The following is a 25,849-nucleotide window of genomic DNA, read 5'->3' as shown; positions in this document are numbered from 1 at the left end:
AAGAAGGCTGCTACTCTCCATATTTGCAAGACCATTATGGCAGCTGCCAGAGCCTCACACTCACTTATGCCACCTAACAATGCTCCTGCTGTGTCACCGAGTTCTTATTTATAATGAATATTTATGATCAAATGGGGCAGAAGATTCAGATTTACAGATGAATATGAAGAAGGTCATCCGCTGCCCAACTGGACTTGAACATTTTAAATTCACTACAGTTGCGTTGAGGCAGACTTTATTGGCTGATGTCATGTTGACCTGGATCAACAGATGAGAGCAAGCCTTGTGCATGGTTCAATCTAATGTATTTGAATGTTTTGGTGGTTTTCTAAAAACAGAACAAGACAAAACCAAGCATCCGGGCAAAAACTTCCCTCTGTCGCACTTAAAAGGTATGGAAGGGAGGGGACGTAGACATGGTAGTCTAAAGTAGGTAGCCCTGCCAAACTCTGCTGGAAATACAATGGGTATGCCTCTCATGGGGGAACTCCCCCTTTAAGTAACCCTGCACCCAACCACTCCCAGGGAGGAAGTGATCTCGCTGGAAGAGACTTGAGAGGAGCATAAAGGAGTCTGGTCTCTCACTGCTGTTGCCTGTAGTGGAGGCAATGGTGGTCATCCAACCAAGATGAAGAAAGATTGGTGACAGTATCAAACCTTTGCCCCTGTTAAAGATTTTATTATTTTCTGGTTGTATTGCTATTGTTTAAACATTGAATAGGTGTTATAGGTGCTACAGATGCTTTATGTAGTGAGGTAATATGGGAAAATGGGTATTGAGGAATCTAGTTGTGTTTGTTGTTTAATACTGGCCACAAAACAAGATCCCGAAAACACCACAGTTGTTTGGCTGAAAGGTCTAAACATAAACAGAAAGGTGTTTAATGATTATATCGACGACTGATAACTCATGATAATCTCCTGCATTTCACTGAACCATAATGGCCTTTGCAATAGAATCAAACGGGGCATGGTAATGCAGTTTCTGACATGCCTTCGCTCTGATCTAGTGCTGGAAGGAGGCAATATGTCATGGAGAATTTTACAAGGTTTCCCGTGTGGCGATGGTATTGAAACACAGACCCCTGCCTCTCAAAATATCTGCCACCTTGAGGGGCATAGTTGGAAGATGCATCTTGTTGATGGGGGAGCTATGGGGAGACACTATTACTGTTGTGAATGTACATGCCCTTTCTGAGCCCCTGCTTTGGATGGGGCCTGGTAAAGCATGGAGAGGGATTAGTGTTGGTGGGAGTAGACTTTAACAATGTTTTGAGTCAGAGTTTGAATAGATCCCTGGTTGAAATGGGAAAGGGGTGGGACAAGACAAAGCTGGGTTCTTTTGCCCTACAATGGGTCTTGGAGACATATGGAGAGACCTCCACATCGATGACAGGGGGTTTTCATTTCACTCAAACATTCATGCATCTGTGTCCAGACTGGATGATATATTTGTTCTGCATGGGGAGTTCATCTGGTCCTGGAGGCGAGATGCCTGCCTCTCTCCATAATTTGAGCTCAGAAGAAAATGATGGACCCCTTTGGGAGGTGTTCAAGACGATATTACGGGAGGCCAATTTAGATCCAGAGATAGGTGCCGAAAACTGAGTGGACTAGAGAAGGCAATTGAACGCTTGAAGGTGGAACTAGCTAATAAAGATACACCAGGGATTTGCAATGAACTGTTGAGAATATGGGATCAATATCAAAACTTGTCTATAATTTGGCAGGCCTGTGGTAGAATTTCAGAACTGGGAAATTGTTGGACTGGTTGGACAAGAGGGAGGTGGAATTGCAATGGTTATGGACCATTGAGGTCTCTGGAATAGTGACTTGTACGTCAGGCCCTTAGATTATGAATTCCTTTGCAAATTACTGTCATCTGCTATATGGGGAGAATCAAATATCGCAGCTCACCGATCTGGAAGATTTCCTTAGGGATGGTCAATTTACAAGCTTGACTAAGACACATGCCCAAAAACCCGAAGCTCAACTCACGGTGGAAGAGGTTGAGAGGAGAAGAGGGAGTCTACAACCTTGGAGAACCCAGGACCCATTCTGTTCCCATTTGAGATCTGGGAGAAGAGGAGGGTTAGTACGCATATGTTTAATATGTTTAAGTCCTGCAAGGAGAAATGTGTATCATCTAGGAATCCATATACTTCATATCACCCAATATCCCTCCTCAATGCAGTCGGAAATTCCAGCTAAAATTCTAGCGAACAGGCTCTTACTGGTAAATCAGTCTGTGGTGTATACGGACCAAAGTTTCTTCATCCCCAGAAGGGCTACACGGTTGAACCTTTGAATGGTATACAATGCGATATCCAAAGCAAACTTGATTCAGGGCCCCATAAGCATTATATCCTTAGATTCAGAGAACGCCTCAGATTTGATCAACTGGAAGTATCTATGGGTTCTAATGAAGAACATGTGGGTGTGAGGATAACTACATCTGCTGGGGCTGACTGCTGTATACCAAACAACAGTTGGCCGCAAGGGCTAAGAGCCATACATCATCTTGCTTCTTCCTGCAGAGATGAACTCAACAAGGGTACCCCCTGCAACAAGGTCAATAGTTTGAGCTTGTAAAGAGGGAGTAGGGGCCCCTCTCAACCTGGGGTAGGAGCCTTAACAGTGTGGAAGCCAGAGCTATTCCTACCCCAAAGGGGGAATTTTGCAGTTGAGAGTGCCTCAGTTCCCATACCCTCCACAAGTGCCTGCATGTTTCCTGGATGTACCATCTTAGATCACCCCACATCTCTTGATCAGCCTACTGGCTAGTTTCCCTCATTCTTGCAGACCCATTCAAAAGGCAGCTGAAGTTTGGGCTTACCTCCTGCTAGAGACCGATCCACCAGCACCTCATGCCAGTGTATTCTAATCACATAGTGAATAGAGCAACAACAGAGAGAGAAGGAGGGGTGAGGCTATGGAGAACCTACAGAGGAACTGGGGATGCTGTTCCCGACTGGAGGCATTTAGAAGAGCAGGTGGTAACTGTGTAGTGAATGGGTGTGTAATCTAGGTTAGAGAGAGGGTGAGTGGTAGTGGTTGGGAGAGTGAAAGGAGTGTGACTGATTAGAGGGTATGATGGAGTAGTAGTGTGGAGGAGGAAGCAGTAGTGTGGAGGAGGGAGTAGTAACGTGGAAGAAGGAATAGTAGTGTGCAATGATGAAGCAGGAGGGACTAACATTGAAGGGTGGAAGCAGAAGGTAGAAGTACTGTATCACGCAACTGTCAACAATGCCTTGGGCAGCTTTACAAAAACCATTCCTCAAGTCTCTCCCACTTAGAAAGAGACAGAGATGTACAATATGCTGTTGTAGATAGTTCAATCTAAAATAGTAACAATGACTGTTGGAGAAGTCCACTGAAGTAGGATCTCATTTGTTCATGTTTTCTGTGACCGTTTCTTTTCTGCTTTTACTCTAAATAGACAAGGCACTGTTTCTAATTATTTTGTCCTGTTTTTCATTGAAAAAATGTATTTTAAATATTTTTTAAATATTTTATCGAAGATAAAGGGAATGATTTCTCTAGGGCTGAAGATATTTAAAGCCATCAATACTAAAAGCGCCAGTGTTGACTACAAAGTGTGAGCTACAGCTACCAGAAGTATGAAACGGACATTTGGTAGTGTAGTGGAAAATAATGACCACTCATGATTCCGGTGCATCAATTAACACTTTATTAGTGAAGCAGTAAGCAAACAAAAAACCAACGGCAGCATGAGACTAAGTTGTGGAGTATGTTGCGTACCTGGACTGAGTGAATGTAAACCTGCAGTCAAATGCAAAGGTAACATTGTTCATTACTACACTAGAGCGGGTGGACATGTAATGTAGACATTTGCTTGTTCCCATATACAGGCACCCTTGAATGGTATAAAATATGAGCCTGGTTGCTCTAGAGGACAGATGAAGCACAGCAGGTTTGGTCTGTATCTGGTCTGGGGTGGGGTACTTTGGCAGCCCCTTGTAGCCCATGTCTGACTTGCGTTCCGGCAGGGCCTGGGGCCTAATGACTGGGTAGTTAGCTTGAGGTCCAGACAACGGTCTTCCCACTGGAAATTGATGGGGGCAATGGGAAACTTGGCATACATGTTGTGAGGCAGGTGGCCGCACAGCCCACAGTCGTTGAGGTTGAAAATGTAGGCATACAGCCATGAGAGGTGCAAATAGGTGTTTGCGCTGTTGGTCCAGGGGTGCGCAGTGGGACCTTCATGGCAAGAGGTGCAGAAAAAAGCAGACACATTTACATCAGAGACCATTATTAATCTGACAATCACCACAATAACGATAGATATCCAGACATGGTGGCCTCAGTGAGGTTTTTCGTGAGGTCCTTTGGGCTCTTCCAAGTGAACAGTTCGGGGTGAGGGAGCCCCGTGCAGTTCAGTTGGTCAGGCCCGGTGAGAGGCAGGGTGCAGGAAGAGACGTTTTTTGACTAGGGCCAATCTCTTCACTCGGAGTAGCGGATGTAGTGAAGTAGATGCTGAGAATGATGCAAAAGTTCCAAAGTTCAAATGTTCCAAAGTTGCCGACTCCTACTGCTGGTACCTGCACTACAAAATTTGCAAGTACCAGAGCCAGATGAATAGCAGGGTCATGGTTACGAAGATGAAAACTACCAAGTGATAGCAGCAAGAGCAACAATTCAGAGATGCAATGACATCTATTCTTGGTTCGGTGACCGCCTCAATTGACGGATTTATCTTGGCTGGTAAGTTAGATCCAGTGGTGAGCAACTTGAACAGTCACCACTTTGCTCAAATCTTTGGTCCTCTGACATTCTTCCTCCGGACAGCAGGGCGTACCTCTGGCTGTTTGCATTGTGAGATTCAAGGGTGCAAGACTCGGCAGATGATGAGCCAGCAGGTGAATTTGGATCAGTGTGGTTCCCTCTGGTGTGTGACCACCTGCAGAAGTAGCTTTAGCAGCAGCTCTTGCAGTGCCCTCACAGTGGTGAAAAGACTCAGCAGTTGCGGGCTCTGTCTGAGCACGTGAACATATTTGCTGATGAAGGGCTGGGCCCTCGCCCTTCAATACAGGTCATTGTGGTCCAGAAACACTGGACAAGTCTGGCACTCACACTGGGCTGGACGCATCACAGATGGTAGTGTCAGTGGTCTTGGCTGTGCCACAGCTTGTCTGAGGAAGATCAGTGTTCTCGGTGGTGTTGTCATCGGATGTCGCAGGAACTTTGTAGCAATGAGAAGCATGGATCCAGGCCGGGATCCTGTCACACGTCACAGCTGAATTTGTGGTGAGCAAGACTTGGTGTAACGATTTCCACTGATGAATCTTTCCCAGCATGCAGTGTCCTGGCTGCAGAGGATGGCACAGTCCCGCAACTGGTTCGGCAGGGCCTTGCAGACCTGGGCATGGAGATATCGAACAGTTTTAATCAATGTGCAACAGTACTGAATGAATGTGTCATACGTGTTCTACATGCATGCTAGAAGGTCGGTGGTATGTGCCATCTTCGTGCAGCAGTGTTCCTCTGTGATCAGCTGTTAGCCGTGACTTTTACTTTTACTACCTACCAAGGCATTTCCTGCGCTTATGGCAGTCTGCATTTATTAAATTCACGGCAGCCTCTCCATTAGAGCAAAGCCGCTCTCGCTGCCTGTAGTTTCCTGAAACTACATTTCCCAGGCATCCCTGCTTACTTCAACACGTAAGCACGCCGGCGCGTTTGAAGAGGCTGGTTGGCGCCTGCTAGCATCCAGGGAGCTCTGGGGACGACACTTTGGAATTTCTTGCATTTCCACAGGTATTATTTACTTTGCAGTTCCCCAAATCATCTTTGTCAAAAAAATCCTTCTGGCCCAGTACGCTTAAGATGACCATTGGGCCGACCACAGCCCATTAGGGCTCTCACCTCTGTTCAGTCACCTTCTGCGGTGGGCAAGCTAGAGCAGGATCCCCAAGATGGGCCACTCCGCTTTTCCCTTCTTAACACCAGATCCCTCATGTCCCATGGGTCCGAAATTGTGGATCTCTTATCCCACGAAGCTCCCGATTTCCTTGATAATCACCGAAACCTGGCTCAGTGAGTCTACACCTAGCACCCTCAGCTCAGTACAATCTTCATAGATGCGACAGATAGGGCAAAAAGGGTGGGTGGTTGCTATCTTCTGTAATAGACTCCTGTACTGGCATGTGCTCCCCTATGAGGAACCTGATGACTGTGAGTGTTTAGCGCTAAAAGTAAAAATAAATCATAAAGTGTCCCTAACCATTCTAACTCTATACTGGCCACCGAGAGCCATGCCCTCTTTTGAGGAACAATTCATTGTGCTTCTTAACAGACTCACGAAAGTCAACACACCCGTCGTCATTTTTTTGCGACTTTATCTCTGGGCCAATGACCCCCTGGACAAAGTAGCCACTTCTCTGTTAGCAGCCCTAGGAGTCATAGGGTATTCACAGACTGTGAGCAAACCCACTCACATTGCAGGCCACTTCCTTGATTGGATTCCCTCACACTGCCTACCGGTGTCCAACATTTCTATCCAATCGTGCCCCTGGTTGGATCATTTTCTTGTAACATCTCTTGTCCATCACCCTGCCCCTCCTACGAGGACCAGCGTTAATCCCAATCACACCACGACCTCAAGAAACCTAAAAAAAGTTGTAGCCGAGAACGTTCTGCCCATTCTTAAAACCAATCTCATTGGGCTTGAGAAATTTGACAAGGCCTTTAATTTGGCCTTCTTTCTCGTGGACACCCTGAATACTACAGTCAACTCTCTTGTCCCCCTTCAAACCAGAGTTGTCAAACCAGTCTCTTCTAAGAACGGCTGGTTCAACAAAGACATATTGGATTGGAAACACTCCAAAAGAGCAGCAGAAATAACATGGCGTAGATCCCCCTCGCCACTCATGCTGGCCCTGTATAAACAAGCCGCACAAAACCTCATGTTAGGCATTGTAGCCGCCAAAACCACTACCTACAATGATAGGATTTTTCAGGTCAAGTCTTGCTCCAAGGAGCGCTTCACAATTTGAGGGCAGGGCAAGTCAGCGTTGGGACCCACACCCACTAAGGACGCCCAGTGGTGCCAGACAATCCACAATGAATTCAAACAGAAAATATGCAAATATCAGGAGGCCATCTGTGCCGACAGGAAGACCATTTCATCGCCTAGGGTGGATATATCCACTCCTCGGCCTAACCCCAAGCACACCCCAGGCCATAGAGTTAACAAGTTCACCTTCTCACCCTGTTCGGAGGTTGACATCTCGCAAATCATAAGCTCTTTGAAACCAACCACCAGTCAAGGAGCTATTTGTCCCTCAAGGGTGTTTAAGGACTGCTCTGTCATTCTGGTTCCCTGGATCACCAAGCTCGTGAACTTATCCTTTGCCGAAGGCCTGGTTCCCCAATTTCTGAAGGAGGCCTGTATTACGCCACTTCTAAAAACAAAAAAAAGCAGCCTTGATCCTTTTTAAGGCTGGGAACTATCGCCCCATCACAAACATCCCCTTTCTGTTGGATCACGCAGCAACATTACAATTCCAGAGTTACATAAAGGAATACAACATTCTTGGTACTCATCAGTCTGTCTTTTGAGCCAGATATGGTACAGAGACAGCCCTAGTCGACCTGAAATCCAACCTCTCTCCTATAGTGGACAATGGGCATCCCACCACCTCTCGGAGGCCTTTGACCTCGTGGATCATTCCATTTTGGTCAATCGGCTGCGGGAGGTAGCAGGCTGCTCGGAGGCGGCAGCTCAGTGGGTTACTTCTTTCTTGGGACCCCGCAATGCTAGAGTTGCGGTGGACAAGGCAGCATCTATTCCCGAGGCTATCACTTGCGGGGTACCACATGGGTCTTGCATTTCGCCGACTCTCTTTAATATTTACATTCTTTCCTTCCTGACACTTCTTGACGATCTGGGTGTGCAATATGCCGACTATGCTGACGATACCCAGGTGGCCCTGAAGCTTTCAGGTATCTACACACAAGACACATCAACCATCATTATGGTCTATGGTGCCAGACCAACGCGTTAGTTTTCAACAAAAACAAAACAGAGCTCCCGATTGTCGCCACGGGGCATCGGCTAAAAAAACTATCTGCAGACTTTGAAAACTTTAACATAGCTAGATCTACCATCCCAGTTGCTAAGAGTGTTAAGACCTTACGGGTTATGCTTGACTCTGAATTGTCCATGAAGCCCCCTGTAGCCCGCTTACGAGCATCCTGTTGTTACATTAATAAACTTCGAAGTCACATCCGCCTTTTTCTGTCGCCCGATAACATGGACCTCCTTGCTTCAGCACTCGTTAATTCACAACTGGACTACTGTAACAGTCTGCTTCTGGGCACCTGCCAGGCAAACCTAGCAGCACTCCAAGTGATTCAAAATGGGGCAGTCCGGGCTATTAAACATATAGCCAGACGAGAGCACATCACCCAAGCAAGGAGGGGGCTTCACTGGCTCCCTGTGAAACATCGGGTTACTTACAAGGCCCTGACACTGAGCCATAAATGCCTGAATTTCCAAGCCCCCGCATATCTCTACAAATGCACTAAGGTATACCTCAGCTCGGGTGATCAGGCCAGCCTCAAGCAACCTAAATACAAATTGAAATTGTTTGGTGTTACCTCATTTGATGTGCAGGCTCTGAAGACATCGAATGCACTCCCTCCTGATCTGAGAAAGGTAACTACCCTTAAAGACTTTAAGAAAAAAATCAAGCCGCACCTCTTTATCATTGCATAACGTAATACTTTCTAACTGATCTTTCTGTTCCATCCTCCTGTTTGTCTCCTTTATGTGCACCCTGAGACCCACGGGTGAGCGGCGCGTTCTAAAAATTTAAATAATTAAATAAATAAATGAAACTGGTGTGCTATTGTCAGAGTCTCTAATAACCTGACTGGTGAAGGGGGTACTTCGGTCGCTGTCCACGCAGAGGGCCTGTCCAAACCGAGGTTTAAATTCAGCGTGCATTTTCTTGGCTACGATGATTGCATCTGCCTTTCGTCATGGATAGGCCTCCACCCACCCCTAAATCGCATCTGCTACCACCAAACAATACAGATACATCTAGCAGACAGGGAGCTGTATGAAATCTATCATATGCACGTGTAAGAACAGACCTTCCGGTACGGGTCGTGCAGATAGTTTCATGAACACAGCTCTTCTGACATTATATGATAAACATGATACACAGTGTTTGCAATAGTGCTCGGCCACAGAAGCTAACCAGCTGTCTGGGGAGCACCAAAAGGAGTCTACTTCCAGGCTATACCCACGCTCAGTCTAGGTCACCTTCTCAGTCTCCAGAGCTTGATCTTGGAGGATTGCCAAGCTGGAAAGAGACTGGATGGTAACTGTGGAACTGCAACACAAACAAGACATTCATTAGGAGCCAGGACCGTTGAGCGAGCTGCACCGTTCGCTAAATCATTTCTTATGGTGGTAAAGGACTGCGAGGGGTCGTGCCCTCTGCATTTCACTATGGTTACTGCATCAGGGAGGAGCAATGCATCTAATAGGGTTGCCACATACCTTGCATTCTGGGTTGGGGTACCAATGGGTGTCAAATATCCATGTTGTTTCCAGAGGACACCGAAGTCGTGGACCACTCCATGGGCGTACCTGGAGTTGGTGTAGCTCGTTACTGATCTACCCTGAGCCCGTACACATGCAAGGCTGAGGGCCACAAGCTCGGCACCTGTGCCGACGTGGCGTTGGGTAATCTGTAGGCTTCTAGGACTGAGTGAGGTGTGTATATGGCCTACCCAGAAGCCAGTTCTCCAGAATAGAGGAAGCATCCGTGAAGAAAATGAGCTCTGGGTTCAACAGGGCACATCAACCAAATCAGTGTGTGGGCACAGCAGTGTTTCTACGACCACCTCCAGTCATGTGGCTCCCCATCTTCAGTGGTTGGTAACAGTGAGCAGGTTTAAGGACAGGACAGCGGCTTAGGGTCACATTGGAAGCAGAAATTAGCAGCTTCTCATATAAGGCAGAAATTAGATACATGCTGGGTTTTACCTTTTGGTAATAATGACAATACGGCATGGGGGACATAAATAGTAACAGGATGCCCTTGGACCAAGGAATCGGTTTTCTCAATCAATAGTGCAGCAGTGGGGACAGCCCGCAGACAAGCTAGAGCCCCGCCGCCACTGGGTCCAGGGCTATGCTGTGGTAGGATACAGGTCGATGTTTATCCCCATATAACTGGGTCAACACACCTTCAGCAAACCTGCTGCGCCAATCGCAAAATAAGACAAAGGGCTTCCCATAATCCGGCAGACCTAAAGCAGGAGACATTGCAGGTGCCTGCTTAATGGTGACAAAGGCATCTTCAGCTCCCTGGGACCATGGTAGAGGTTCAGGAGTTTAATCATGTGTGAAGGGTTCCAAAAAAGGTAGCAGGCGCTCCTCTCCAGAAAGAACATGGCATGGTAACCTGTTCTGAGATGAGAGTTTGCAGCACACGCTTTTTGCTCACTGTACCTTTCACAGATTGGAAATATTTCCATTTGCATATGAGTCTTTGTCCCACCCACATGGGCAGTCCAGCACCAAAATGCTATGGCAATTCCTCTCTGAACAAGAGTACCAACAGCAACCCCATATACATGTTTCAGTCTTGTTCGGCCTCATCGGTGAGGTGAAGCTGTGCCTCTCTGAGCACAGTGAGCAGGGAGTCCACGTCGGGTTGCCCCCAGGTAACTCAGGGTGACCAACTCCAAGTTCCTTGCAAATATTTCAAAAAAGGTAGTAGGCACTCCTCTCCAGAAAGAACATGGCATGATAACCTGTTCTGAGATGTGTGTGAAGGGGCTTCATGATAGCTACAGATCCGGGGACCCACTGCCTACAGTAACTAAACATCCTGATGAACCCTCTCATCTGTTTCTTGGTCCAGGGTTTTGGGTCTTTCTGGATCGTGGAAATTCGATCCTGGGACAGGTGTCTTTCCCCAGCAGAAATGTCATGGCTGTGAGAAACCTAGGGATGCTCTCCTGAGTGGGACCCAGGAATCCCTTATCCAGGTGGCCAGCTGTTGGATCTAGTACCTGGGGATGGACCGGTCGGAGAGGATCACCTGGGTAGGGAAACCCGGGGTCGTACTCTGGGAAATAGCCCAGGTGAGGCGTGGCATGGCATAGGGGAAGATGACGAAGAGGACCAAGTCCCAGAAGTTTTTATAGGCCACTCTAGATCCACCTCCCATCAACCCAATGAATCTCCCTTCCCCAAATCCAATTGCCCATTCGCATCTAGTAAACCTATTAGGTATCCAAACCCTGCAGCAGTGGGAAACTATATCTCCCAGAGTCCCTGTTGTCCGGTTGTCAAGCCGAGCACTCCCAGTCATTCTTCTCACCACCCCTCTGATTAGGATCTCCTGAACTCCCAGCCTGCTTTAACCAAACCCTACTATTCCCACAATCCCCCATTTCAAGATAATAATACCAGTCATTGCCACTTGATCCACAAACCCTACCCCATAGGATATTTTGTAGCTCTACCCCGTTTTTCCCCACACAAACACTTTCTTACATGGTAACAGACAATGGACTAACACTAGAGCGGTTTACCTGACATGTCCCAACACTAGGGGCAAGCAGAGTCAGGCAAGTTATAATAACCACGCACACTTGACGGCCCTTTACCTTCCCTACAGGGTTAAAAGGCAGAGCACGAAAGCACACTTTCAGCAAGGCCGAATGTACGAGGAGAGAGCTACACCAAATAGGCAGTACAGAGGGAGGAGAAAAGCAGTGAGACCAGGAAAGACTAAGGGAGAATTGCCCTTGCCCTCTTCAACTCATCCCGCGAAGCCTCAGAAAGGGAAATCATAAGACCGGGATTTACAGTTGGCATGCTGAGCAGCAGATGACAATGGTACACGGCGGCCTCCCGCATTGATAACGCAGGCGGAGAGGCAAGCTGGCTACTGTGGTACTATCCTTGACTCCAGAGAACAAAGAAGCCAATGGGTTCAGCACAGCCGGTGAGTCGGAGGAAACTGATAGAAAACGGAACTGTGTTGAGCCCAAAGTTGCAAGTAGCAAAACATTTTTTAACGTAAGGAATTTACAAGAAGAAGAACTTCTGTATATGTCTGAACTTTAAAGAAGGCCCAGTTGAGGTCCAGGTGCAGAGGGGTACGGCGCCACATGGGCACTCGTCCGAAAGGCTCTGACCGGGACATGTTTTTGAAACTACGAGAACCAGAAGGCCCTAAGAAAGGGTGGCGTGAGGCGTCAGAGTGGTCCTACAAAGGTCACGTTAAAACCTTTGTGCAATCGAAAGTCTCTGACAGTGGTCCTACAAAGGTCACGTTAAAACCTTTGTGCAATCGAAAGTCTCTGACCCATGAACAGAAGAAAGCTAGGGGAAAGGACTCCCACTTTCCATTATGATTATGAACTGTAATAATTGGCAAATGTGAACCCGACAGAGGGATGCCAAAAGAGAGCTAGGAGAAGGAAACCCCAGCTTTCTGATGCACTGTGCAATGCATGAAATGTGTAGTGAACCCGACACAGGGAGGCCCAAGTTACAAGAAGGATCTGAGCCCGGCAGAGGGAGATCCCGGGGGCGAAGAGCAATCGCCCAAATAACTTTTGTTTGTTTATTTGTTTGCTGTTTTACGAAAAGGGGTGAAGAAGAATACACCCGAGGAATAGTGTGTCAACACGAGTGTACCTGGTAGGGGGTTGTGCACTTTGTTGTTTGTCTAAACGGACATTAAAGCTCCTAAATATTACGAGCAATGTCTGAGAGGCCGTAGTGAATCCGACAGAGGGAGGCCGGTTTTTGCAAGGGGGATCCAAGCCCGGCCGAGGGAGAACTAAGGGGATTAAGAGCAGTCACCCAATGTGCAAGCCCGCAGAGAGAACTTTTGTTTGTTTGTTGTTTTGAATCAACAAACCTTCTAAGGCAATATACGTTTGCAAGAAAGAGACTTAGCCTCTGAAGGGTTTTCATATTGTTGATTCGAACTGTGAATCTTATGCTGTCCAGGCCTAGGCGTGTGCTGTGCTCGAGAGTCCCGCCTTGTCCCGTGCTTAAAACGTGGGGAAGGGAGGCCCAGTCATACCATCCTGCCTTATCATTTTGTGAACACTTCTTTCTTTTCTGGTGAACAGTATCGCACACTTATTTTTGTAATTTAGTAGTAAGGATTGGCAATAGTTATTTTTTTAGTATAGGCCTTTTTATTTGACAAGATGCCACTGGGACTGCCTTATTATTTGATGGTCATAGCTTGCTCCCATCTTAGATTTAGGTTTAGATTAGGCATTTATCTCTCCCGTTATAAAGGTCAATAATCACCCTGGAACTGTGATCACTTGTGTCCGTCTGTCTTTATTGTTGCCACCCTGAGTTCATTACATGGCCCAGGTATCATACTTGGGGCAGACATAATTGTAACTTGTCTTTATATGCCCTGGGACCTTTTTCAGGAAGTGCTTTCAACAGAATCATTGCGTCTTCCTTCCACGCTTCCAAGGAGGGGGGAGGCTATAAGCTGATCGTCAATGTACTGCACCAACGTCAACCCTCCTGGTAACTGCCCCAATGGCCTTATTATGAGTTTGATATCTGGGCGATAAATCAGCCCAGATACCACCAAACTGAATTACTGTTACCACCACTTGGCCTGGCGGAATTACCGCCGGATTACAAATGGTGTTGGCGGTGTAAATTCCCATTTTTGACAAGTCCATAGGACTCTATGGGGCTTTTTTTGGGTGGAATTACAGAGAATTCTGCTGATTTTGCAGAGAATTCCACCGATTTTGCCAATTTTTCAGCAGAGTTGGAGGATTTACCTCCAACAATTTGCTGTAGGTAAATCCTCAACTCCAGGACCATACCTGTAATATGGCTGAGCTGGTAAAGTGGCAGTAATTCCGCTACCGCCAGTTTTTTCCCACTCCGCCAGACGAGTGTATGAGTGTGGAGAAAAATGCTGAACACAAATCCACAACAGTCAAATACTTGGCAGTGTAAAGAATACACGAGCACAATTGTAGCAGGATTGGGCACCACAGGAAAAGATGGCAGTATGGCAGCATTCACTGCGTGCAGGTCCTTCATAAAACGATACATTTCTTTTCGTAGGCAATATCAAGAGTATTATAGGGTATGTGGGTTGGCACAGTTATACTTTGGTGGAGCAAGGATTCTATCACAGGGCAAATACTTTCTTCAGCTTGTTGTGAAATAACACTGGGGCACACATGGCAAGGGTTTGGTGCGGTTCAGTGTGATCTTGACTGGTTCAGCACTCAACATGTACCCTATATCAGTTGCATGAGCTGACCACAAGCAGGTCGGAACCTGGTCCAACAGCCGCTGCCGTGGACATGAGTGTTGGTCCGGCCATCAGATTTCGAGTGGGCTACTTCTTGTATTACTGCTAGCACCTCATGCTCTCTATGGGTGGGGATATCCAAATGCACACCATCTGGGTACAGTGAATGGTACAACTGAGTTTACACAATAAATCTAACCCAAACAGATTCACAGAGAACACAGGCTTAGTAGAAACGCATGCTGTTCAGAAATAGGACCTAACATGATCACTATAGAGGGACACAGTGTGAGGTATCAGCGTGCCTCCTAGGCCTCAGAATCCACTATCTCGTCTGAGTGGGGCGTCTGGGAAAACGTGCATGCTCTTAGAGTGGAGCGCTATGCTCTGGTATCCGCCAAACATGAAACCTTTTGGCCAGCCACATTACATTCAATATAGGAGGCAGCAAGGATCAATCGATATAAGCGATGCAACAAGCTCAGGGGCCTCCTGGAAATCCTATACATTGGTCATAAGCAATGAATGTGGGGATGGACCTCACGCCGCCCCTCCTGGAGCGGTCACCTGTCCCCCGACTGTTAAACTGAGGCTGATTCAGGCACTCAGCTTTCCAGTGCCCGGACCATTTGCAATAATTGCACTGGTCAATGTTTGTGCTGGGGTAATATCCTTCGGCAGCTTCTCCTGCCAAGAAGGACTGGAGAGCCCCTCACCCCCGGCCTCTGGCCCCGGAACCCTCCTCTTCCTTGAGATGGTTGTAAACTCTGTATTTGTAGTGCCATAAGATTGTTTTCTGCCATTTCTTTCTGCCTTTCAAACTTCTCTTGAAAATGTCATACGTTCAACAAAACGTCGGCCAACCCCTATCCTTCCCATCCAATCATTGCATCCTTAATCCCTTCTGCTACCTTAGTTTGCAACCCCATAACGAACTGTGCCACTGCCGCCTGCAGTGTGGTAATCGTAACAGCCTCTTCCTCAATCTCTCCCGTGCCTCCCTATGCCCCCTTCAACTAATCCAGAATAGGGCTGCAAGAATTATCCTTGGCCTCACGCCCAGGGACTGTATCTCTCCAGTCCTAAATTCTCTTTACTGGCTCCCGGTGGCCGCAAGGATCAAATATAAGACACTCTGCATCATCCGCAAGGCTTTCTGGGACCTGGGACCACGCTATCTCCAACTTTCCCGCCCTAAATACTTCCCAACGAGAGCACTCCGCTCATCTAATTCCAACTCTCTGCTAGTTAAACACTTCTCCAAGCAGAGAGTGGGTGGCAGGTCTCCCTCTTCTGCTGGTGCCTCTCTTTGGAACAGCCTCCCAGCCTCTCTCAGACTTGAACTGGACCTCCTTACGTTCCGGTAAACTTCTTAAAAGTCTGCTTTTCTCCACCCCTTTTCCTCATTCTCTTCCCTGCTAATCACCCCACTGCCTCTAAAACTGGTGGCCTGGTCCTCCATGGATCTCACAGGTTACCAGGCCCTCCGACCAGTCAACACCAGCATCCCCCACCCCAGCACTACCCTTGTGGGCCCCCGTCTGACAGCTGTGCATCCCTACCATGGGACTCCCCTGCTCTATCACTTAGCCAGTGGCCTCCTACCCCTTGCCTCCACTGGCACTGCCCTCCTGGGCTTCCACCAGCACTTGTCTTTGACCCTCCAACCCCACCCTCCCCCTTCCCTATCTCCCGCACTTCTCTTTACTGCACTTGTACGTCTGAATGTCACAAGGCCTAGTAGGACCTTGATTGTATATTTACTGTTTTGCCACTGTTATTTACTCCCCTGTTCCCTCCCCACATTGTCTTGTGGCGCCTCAAAATGCCATTCGGTTGTATAGGTGCCTAACAAATGCTCAATAAATAAATAAATCCACAATCCCTGAATGTTGTTCAAAACATTGTTTAAGTCATTCAAGATACTGCGCAGGGTGTTCTCCCTTGGCCTTTTTGCACAAGTTAATCTTGGCCGAATCAGTTTTCCGAGGATAAATTGTAAGAATAGTTTGCACCGGTCTATCAGTAAAGGTCTTTAAATCTTTCTGTGCAACCAGCCAATTTTAAAAATTGTATTTATTTATTTATTAATTTGTAATGTGCCATTGCCCGCAGGCATCAGGTTGCACATTGACACATGGACATTTCAGTTAGACAAGACAGAACACATTATGCAACAACTAGTAGACTCATTATTCAATAAGTCGGGGTTTCAGACGTCTCCTGAAAATCAGTGGCCTTTTTTCCAGGCATAGATCTACTGGAAGAGTATGCCAAGCCTGGGCTGCTTGCACCGGGATTGATCGGCAAATGCCCCTTGCTCTCTTTACACGGGATAGCTAGGTGTTGAGAGGAGCTAGAGAGTAAGGATCTGCCTCGTTTGTATTGTACCAAGTTCTGTTTCAGGTATCTAGGTGCTTCTCCATAGAGGCACTAATGGGTTAAAGTGAGTATCTTGAAGTGCACTCTCGCGGCCACAGGTAACCAGTGGAGTTCTTTCCTGCTGTTGGTTATGTGTTCCCTCCTCGGAATGTTACTTACAATCCTGATTGCATCATTTTGTATTACTCGCCATTTTTGTATACATTCTTTACTTGCTCTGCTGAGTAGAGCATTGCAGTAATCCAATATTGGCATTACAATGGCTCTGACAAGGGTCTCGCAATGTTTGCATGTTACCAGAGGTTTGATCTTTCTTAGTACCTTTAGGTGAAAGTGGGAGTTTTTAACAGCACCATTAACCTGTGCATTTGCACTAAAGGAGACTTCCATAAAGACTTCAAGGGTCTTTTACTTTATCCGACACTGGAATTCTGTAGTCTTCCACCTCAAAATTGGAGTATTCGTGTCCCAATTTGTCCCTTGCTTGCTTAGGTCCGTAGATCATCAGCTCTGTTTTGGAGCTGTTTAGATGTTAAATAGCTTTTCTGAGTCTTTTGTGTAATTCCCACTCAGTTCCATCACTAGTTGGATGTTGTCAGCATACTTGGTTAAATGTAGCCCCATATGTTCCAATTAATCACACAGGGGTTTGATAAAGACATAAACTAGAGCTGGGATAAACATGCCCCCTGTGGCAGACCATAATATATATGTGCTGACTCAGAGGTTTTCATGAACCGTCATCTGCGTCCCTTCTGGACCTCCTGGTCCCTGACTCGCAGGGGATTGAATGCAGTGATCCTTCCAACATGGCCAACCGGAACAGAACGCTCCTGGCCAGTCTATACGTTCCACGCTGCTCATCGTACAAGAGAGACACGCCCCCGCGGCTCAGCGCATCTCAACGCTACTGCTACCTGTAGTTGGCCATGTTTAGCCGGAGTTCGATTGGGGCTCTCGCTTCTATCCCTATTCCCAGTTCCTTGAATCCCGTCCTGTTCCTTTTCCCTCTCCAAAACTCCTGGAAACCCTTCCGTGCTCGAGTTACGGACGTCCGTGTCTTTGAGTGTACTTATTTACATCCTGGTATTACCCTGGACTTACGAAGACTCCTGGAAGATGAACCGATATCCTCACACTGGACGCCGATGACCAGCGTTCGGGTCTATACAAATCCCGGGCTGTGAAGAAGAAGAAAAGCCAGAAGGTCGCAAGTACACAACAAAGACAGGTGAGAAGGGGAGAGACTTGTGACAGATTGAGACACCTTAAAAAAGAAACAGACACAGAGATGGAAGCTGCAGTTCAAGACCTCATGCGAGGTATGCAGGAATTAACTACGGAGGTACAGAACCTCAAGGCAGAGAACGCTGCACTAAAACAGCTAGTTCTATCACGTGATTCCGCAACCAAAGAAAGTGTGATCTTGGGAGGAATAGTGGACAAGTATGATGGATCTTCCAAGACCCTCCGCGCCTTCCTTGATTCATGTTTAGTTCACTTCACCTTCAAACCCTACTATTTCTCCACTCCTAGAGCAAAGGTGGGCTTTATGATCTCCCACCTCACTGGAAATGCATTGACTTGGGCAACCCCCCTGAACAGGTGTATAGTGCTCAAGAGAGACTACTCGAGTTTCAACAAGGGTCCCAGGATATGCTCACCTATGTTACTCGTTTCAAACAACTCGTGAAAGAAGCAGATTGGTCTCCAGAAGCCAGCTTTACTCTCTTCCGAAGGGGATTAAATAAAGAAATAAAAGATGAGCTAGCAAGGGTTGCCCGCCCAAGCTCCTTCCAGGCTCTTATGGACCTCTCATTGCAAATAGATTTCCGAATCCAAGAAAGAAGAGCAGAGAAAAGGCTAAGGCGACTTTTCAAAAGACCACAATGGAACCTGCTCCTAGAGCAGAGCCTACTGTTCCTCCTATTCCGGACCCAGAACCTATGGAACTAGGAGCCTTCCGTGGTCCCATTACCCCTCAAGAAAGGATGCGACGGATCCATACTGGTCTGTGCATTTATTGCGCCTCCGATAAACATCTAGTGAGAGAATGTCCTATTGCCCCTCCACAGCGTTCGGGAAACGTCAGCTCCCAGCCCTAGATGGAGCACGGTGTTGGGAGAGAGATGTTTGCTCCACATCAATTCCATCCTTGAACTCTCCTGGACGAAATAATCTTGTGGTTCTTCGGGCACTTCTATCACCTTCCAAGACAGAATCCTACCCCATCTTGCCTTTAATTGACTGCGGAGCTATGGGCGTTTTTCTAGATCAAGATTGGGCCACTGCCCACAACTTTCCACACAAAAGCGAGCAACAATGCAACCAGTGGAGGCAATTGATGGGAGACCTCTTTCTTCAGGACCCATTACCCTTCAGACTAAAGAGATTCTACTCTCTATTAATCACCATCAAGAAAGGATCAGATTTGACCTCATTAAATCAGCCCATTATCCGATGGTTCTTGGAATGCCCTGGCTACAAAGGCATACTCCTTACATCAATTGGGCAGCAGGTTCCCTGTTCCTAGGATCTGAATATTGTACGGCTCACTGCTTATCCCAGGATACCTTACCGAAGCCCTCTGAAGACTTCCCAGAGAGCCAACAAGGTCCAGTTACCGTTTCTAACATCATCCAGATTCCCAAGGTCTACCAAGCCTTTTCTGATGTCTTTTCGACTGCTATAGTTCAAGCTCTCCCTCCTCACAGGCCAGAGGATTATGCCATCGATACAGAACCCTCAGCAGTGATTCCTTTCGGCAGAATGTTTATATTATCAGAACCTGAAAAGAAGGCTCTCTGTGAATACCTGAATACTAACCTGGAAAATGGCACCATACGCCCATCCAAATCTCCCTCGGGTGCTTCATTGTTCTTCGTGCCCAAGAAAGACACCAAGGAACTCAGGCCATGTTTGGACTACCGTGGGCTAAGAACCTCCTTCGGCCATTTTGAGTACCTGGTCATGCCCTTCGGTCTTGCTAATGCCCCAGCAGTCTTCCAACGTTTCATGGATCGAGTGTTCTCTGATATGTTGTTCATCTTCGTTATAGTATATCTAGACGATATACTGATATATTCAAAGGACCATCGAAAACATGAGGAACATGTGAAGGCAGTCTTGCAACGTCTACGAGAACATAAGCTCCTGGCCAAGCCTGAGAAGTGTCTTTTTCATGTTTCAACTGTTCACTATCTGGGTTTTGTCCTTAGCCCTAAAGGGATTGGCATGGATTCTTCAAAGGTAGACTGTAAGGCTCACCTGGCTCCCACGGAGGCGCTGGTCTGGTCTGGGTTGCTGTGGCCTCTTCAAGCGTGATGCGCAGAATTCGGACCACCGATTGAACAGGACCCCCAAATCTTGCTTGTCTGGCCTGTAGGAATGTCCTTCTGCAGATGAGAAAGGGGATTAACTGTCTGCTGAATAGTGTGCTTGCTCCCCCCTTCGTTCTTCTCTGACTTCCTCCAAAACCCCTGGTTTAAGCTCACCTTATGGTTTGGAAGGATGAACTCTCGATCCTGCTTCTGGTGCAGGGGCGCGCGTTCGTCCAGTTACTTCACTGGTTTTCAGAATGGCGCTGGCAAATCCACCTGTCCTTTCTGAGCGATACGCCGTAAGTATGAAGATGCAAAAGTTCAAGTGTGAGCCTCCTTTTATGTTGTTTTTTCCTAACCTGTGATCTGTCCTTTATTTCAGGTGCAGAACGAAGGCGATGCGTTGAGGGGTTAAATTGCCGGTTGTAAAATCAGCTGAGTTAGTGCTGAGGGCGACCCCTCTAAATGTCTTTATAATTCCCCAGTAATGTCTTTTGTCCTTTCCCCATAGGGGCCGGGGTGCGGTACCTGCCAAAGATGCGGCGCCGACCCGAGATGTGGAATGGTTCACCAAGAAAAGCCGGTAAGTAATATGGCTGAAAATTCGGCTTTCCTCTTGTGTTCCCTTGCTCACCTTTTGTCTCTTCTTCTCTCCCCTAAGTGCAGGGATGTGGCGACCGGTGCTGAGAGCCGCGATGGAGCCGGGCGGCGTCTCGGGAACAGGTGAGTGAAGCGCGGCGCTGCAGCGAGCAACGCGGTGCTTTTAAATGGAAGTCTTCCTTCAGGAATGCTGGCGTGAAGATTCCGGATGCAGGTAAGAAGGTTGAATAAGTTCTTGGTTTTCACCTTTCTCTTCTCTTCTTTCCTTACAGGTGTTCCAGGTTCGAGGCGGGCGTGGCTGGAGTACAGGTGCAGGAGCTGACACGGTGAGCGTTCAGCTGCTGGGATGCAGAACAACGCGAAGCATGTGTGGCTGTCCGGGCGTGGCTTAAATAGCCTTGGAAGAAGTTCCAGGTGAGTATTCTTCCACAGCCCCACCCAAGAAACAAAATAGTTCCTTCAGAAAAATAGTCCCTCCTAAGCCTCATTTGGCTTGGTTCTTCATGCAGCATGGTCGGCATCAGGTGAGTATGCAGCATGGTCTGTTTCAGGTAAGTGCACCAAACACTTCCCCTTATGAGCCTGGCGCCTATGGCGCCAGGACTGATGTCCAACATGAGCTTGGCGCCAACAGTGCCAGGACAGAGTCCAAAGAGCCCCTATAAAGGGCCGCTGGGCTTTCACCCGGGGGCGTGATGCCTGCTCCCGGGGGTGCTGGGCCTGGCCTGGTGCTCCGGGGGTAGGCATCATGACAGCACTCCCCCCCCAAGGCCCCTCCCAAGGTCGTTCCCTCAGGAGGTTTCGGTTTGTTCGGGAAATTCCGATGGAACCTTTTTACTAGCCGAGGTGCATGTACGTGGTCGCTGGGTTCCCAAGATCTTTCCTGAGGCCCGTACCCCTTCCAATCAATTAGATAGAAAAGTTTTGATTTCGAGATCTTAGAGTCCAAAATGTTCTTCACCTCGAATTCAGGCTCCCCATCTATCTGGATTGGTTCTGGTGGCTTTATTAATCTGGTTCCTGGTTGCACTGGTTTGAAAAGCGACACATGAAAAACGGGGTGAATCCGCATGTTAGCTGGTAGATCTGGCTTGACTGCCACTGGGTTAATTATAGCTTTGATCGAGTAAGGGCCTAAATACCTTGGATTAAAAGTCCGAGGTCCCTTGAGCGATAAGTGTTTGGTAGCCAACCATACTCGATCCCCTATTTGGTATGGAGGCGCCTCCTTTCGATGCAGATCCGCATTCTTTTTGTATTTCCCTTTCGCATGTTGTAAGTGTGCAGTAGCATCCTTGAAGGCTTGAGTAATCGTAGAATGCAAATGGTCCAATGCGGGCATTTCGAGGCTCAAAGGTGAGTCCAAGTCTGAAGTACGAGGGTGATGTCCATATAGGGTATAAAAGGGGCTCTGACCAGTTCCAGAGTGTATCGAGTTATTGTATGCATATTCAGCCACCCATAAAATATCCTTCCAATTACCCTCCGATTGGTGCAACATACATCGTAGATATTGTTCAAGGGTCTGGTTCGTTCTCTCCGTCTGACCATCGGTCTGTGGGTGGTGGCTGGTTGAGAGTCTTACGTCGATTTGTGCCAGTTGACAACACTTTTTCCAAAAATGAGAAATAAACTGGCTTCCCCGATCGGAGATTAGTATGGACGGGAATCCATGCAGACGGATGATATTTTCGAGGAATTCCTTGGCAAGAACAAAAGCTGAAGGTAATCCTTTCAACGGAAAAAAATGGGCCATCTTGGAAAATAAATCCACCACAACCAGAATAGTATTGTATCCATTACAAGAGGGCAGGTCCGTGATAAAATCTAGTGACAAGGTGTGCCAAGGTGCTGGTGGAATGTCTAAGGGTTGAAGAAGACCGGCGGGTTTTGTTTTTTGACCTTTGTTTTGGGCGCAAACTCCACAGGACATCACGAAAGATTTAATATCCTTTCGCCAGGACGGCCACCAGAATTGTCGTTTAATTTTTTCCTCTGTTTTGGCAATGCCAGGATGTCCTTCCATCATAGTATCGTGTTGACGGGAAATAACCAGTTCTTGCAATTACTTTTCTGGCAAAAATAAACGTCCTTGGAAGTAAGGTAAGCCATCGTTGATTGAAAAGTCAGACCCCCTTTTGATCCAATCCTGCAAGGCTGAAGAGTCCAGGAATAGTTTTACCCGTGCTTGAATGTCTTCAAGGGTTTGTAAAGTGGTTATCCCCAAGATTCTTTGTTCGGGAATTATCGGCACAGGTTCTGAGTTTGTGTCCATTTCTCCCATTCCAATTCGAGATAGCGCGTCCGCTTTGCCATTCTTACAGCCGGGACAGTAAGCGATTACAAAATCAAACTCAGCAAAGAATAAAGCCCATCGGAGCTGTCGTGAAGACTGAGCCTTGGCAGTTTTTAAATATTGTAAATTTCGGTGATCAGTGATCTCGGTGATGGTATGCCTGGCGCCAAGAAGATAATGCCGCCAAGCCTTAAAGGCGGACTTAATGGCTAATAATTCCTTATCGGTGATTGCATAATTTATCTCCGGCGGCGAAAACTTTCTGGACCAAAATGCTATGGGGTGCAGTTGGTTGGTTTCGGGGTCTCTCTGAGACAGGACAGCTCCCATGGCTAAGCTGGATGCGTCGGTTTCGACTATATAAGGGAGATCAGGACGCGGGAGTTTCAAAATAGGTGCGGACGTAAATTTAGCTTTTAATTCCTGAAAGGCCTGTTCAGCTTCCTCGGTCCATTCAAAACGTTTATTCTTCCGCAAGAGTGCAGTGATGGGTTGCACCACCCGTGAAAATTCCGGGATAAACCTGCGATAAAAATTGGCAAAACCAAGCATGCTTTGGACACCTTTCACCGAACTAGGTGATGGCCATTTGAGGATGGCATCCACTTTCCGTGAGTCCATTCGGACCTCTTTAGGTGTCAGGATGAATCCAAGAAACTCAACCTCGGTGGTATGGAAAACGCATTTTTCCAGTTTTGCAAACAGTTTGTGCTGGTGCAATTTCTCAAGGACGGCCCTGACATGTTTTCTGTGATCTGATTCCGAAGAGGAGTACACCAGAATGTCATCGATATACACGACAACACAGACATCGATGAGTTCCCGAAGGACATCGTTCATGAAGAATTGGAAGGCAGCAGGCGCGTTGCACAACCCGAAAGGCATCACCTGGTATTCGAATAGTCCATATTTTGTACGGAAGGCCGTTTTCCATTCGTCGCCTTCTTTTACTCGTACCAGATGATAAGCCCCCCAGAGATCTAACTTGGTGTATATGCAAGCGTCCTTCACCTGGTCAAGGAGTTCAGGGATCAAAGGCAGAGGGTAACGATTTTTAACAGTTATCTGGTTCAATGCGCGGTAATCGATACAAGTTCTAAGGTCGCCTTCTTTTTTTGGCACGAAGAACAAAGCCGAGGATGCCGGAGACTTTGACGGGCGAATGAAACCATTGGCTAGGTATTGATCTAAATATTGTCTCAAATGCAGATTCTCTGGCTCAGTAAGGGCATAAATCCTGCTACAAGGGGGTTGTGCACCGGGCACCAGATCGATTTGGCAATCGTACGATCTGTGAGGAGGTAACGTGTTGGCCTGTTCCTTTTGGAAGACGTCCTGAAAGTCTTAATATTCCGAAGGTAGTTGCATGGAGACAGAGGTTACTGCTGCTAGACTGATCTTCAGATTTTCTGGGTAGCAGGTTCGTGCACACTCCGGAAAGGTTATTCTCTTTGCTCGCCAATCAATTCGAGGATTATGTGTCTCTAACCAAGGGATTCCGAGAATAACCTGAAACTGTGGAGCCTTGATTACATCAAACACAACTGCCTCCCGATGGCCGTCCGGACCTACAAGTGTCACCTCAGCTGTGGAATGTGTTACCGGTCCCGAGGCAATTTCGGTACCATCAACTGTGGTGATGACATCTTTGCTGGTTTTAGGACGCAGAGGGAGGTTAATCCTGGAGACCAATTCACGATCCACGTAGTTTCCTATAGCCCCACTATCGATGTATGCCTTTATTGCATGCAACCGCTTAGGCTGTTCCGGATCTACGAGGACCATTGGCACGATGAAATGCGAGGTCTGAGAGTTCGTTTTCAAGCTCGGCAAGCGGACCCCTACGCTTGTCGGGCGGGGTCGTTTCCCGATACAGAGGTTTCATGGATTCTATCAGCGGCTCCTACCACCTTCCTGGGCGGCCTTGCCGGGCAATCTCGTAGAAAGTGTCCAGAGGAACCACAATAAAGACATAAGTGCATCTGCCATCTTCTTTCACGTTCCTTTTGAGTTAAAGGTCCTTTAACTCCTCTGATTTGCATTGGCTCAGAGGCTTCAACCCCCTTGAGGTTAGCGTGGATCTTGACTAACACCCGGGTCTCAAACTTGGACCGATCTGCTTTTCTGTTTTGCAGTCTGTGATCCAATTGGACCACTAAATCTATATTTTCTGAGCATTCTTGGGGCGGATTTACAACTTGGGCCAGGACATCTTTAAGTTCTCCGCGCAGACCTCGATAAAATAACGTGATTGTTTTATCCTCTGGCCACCCAGTTTCCACAATTAGTCTATTAAAGGTTGCAATGTAGGAAAGGAGGTCTTAAGTTCGTCATCTAGAGCCTGCCCCTGGGAGTGACGAGCAAATAACCTTTCCATGCTTGCTTGAAATCCTTGAAAATCACGAAGAATCGGGTCATCTTGAGTTACCAGTGGAACTGACCAATCGGCAGCACTGCCACTGAGATATGACAATACAAAGGCTACCTTGGTCTGGTCATTAGGGAAGGCCCCAGGTCTGCACAGGAAATGCAAACGACACTGATTCATGAATACGGCGAATCGTTTGGGGTCCCCAGCAAAGCGTTCGGGTGGGGCCAGCGGCATGTGTCCAGGTAGATTAATCTGCACCGGGTTACTGGAAAGCACAGGAGCGGGGTTCCCTCCGGAACCGGGTAAAGGAGTTTGTCCAGCTTGACCTTCCAAAAGCTGTCTAGCCAGGTCATCAGCTCTTTCCTTTGTTACAATCACTTCCCTCCTGAGAGCATTAGTCTCTTGACGAGCGGCGTGTACTTCGGCCCGTAATTCCCCCAGTAGTTGGGCCAACTGGTCAGTCTCAGAAGTTTCCATAGCGCCTGGGTGGGAATTTGTAGGAAGGCTTCGCGTTCTGTAACGCTCACCTGGCTCCCACGGAGGCGCTGGTCTGGTCTGGGTTGCTGTGGCC

The 25,849-nt window shown here is 47.5% G+C and overlaps 1 protein-coding gene across 4 annotated transcripts in view; it reads left to right on the top strand.

Moving 5' to 3' along the window:
* STYXL1 (serine/threonine/tyrosine interacting like 1) overlaps nucleotides 1-25,849 on the top strand; it is an 863,427-nt gene that overhangs the window by 120,273 nt on the left and 717,305 nt on the right. The window lies entirely within an intron of this gene.

This window comes from Ambystoma mexicanum, chromosome 9, assembly GCF_040938575.1.
Source record: "Ambystoma mexicanum isolate Mex_15411 chromosome 9, UKY_AmexF1_1, whole genome shotgun sequence".
Lineage (NCBI taxonomy): Eukaryota > Metazoa > Chordata > Amphibia > Caudata > Ambystomatidae > Ambystoma > Ambystoma mexicanum.
This window is presented reverse-complemented; position numbering and strand designations above follow the sequence as displayed.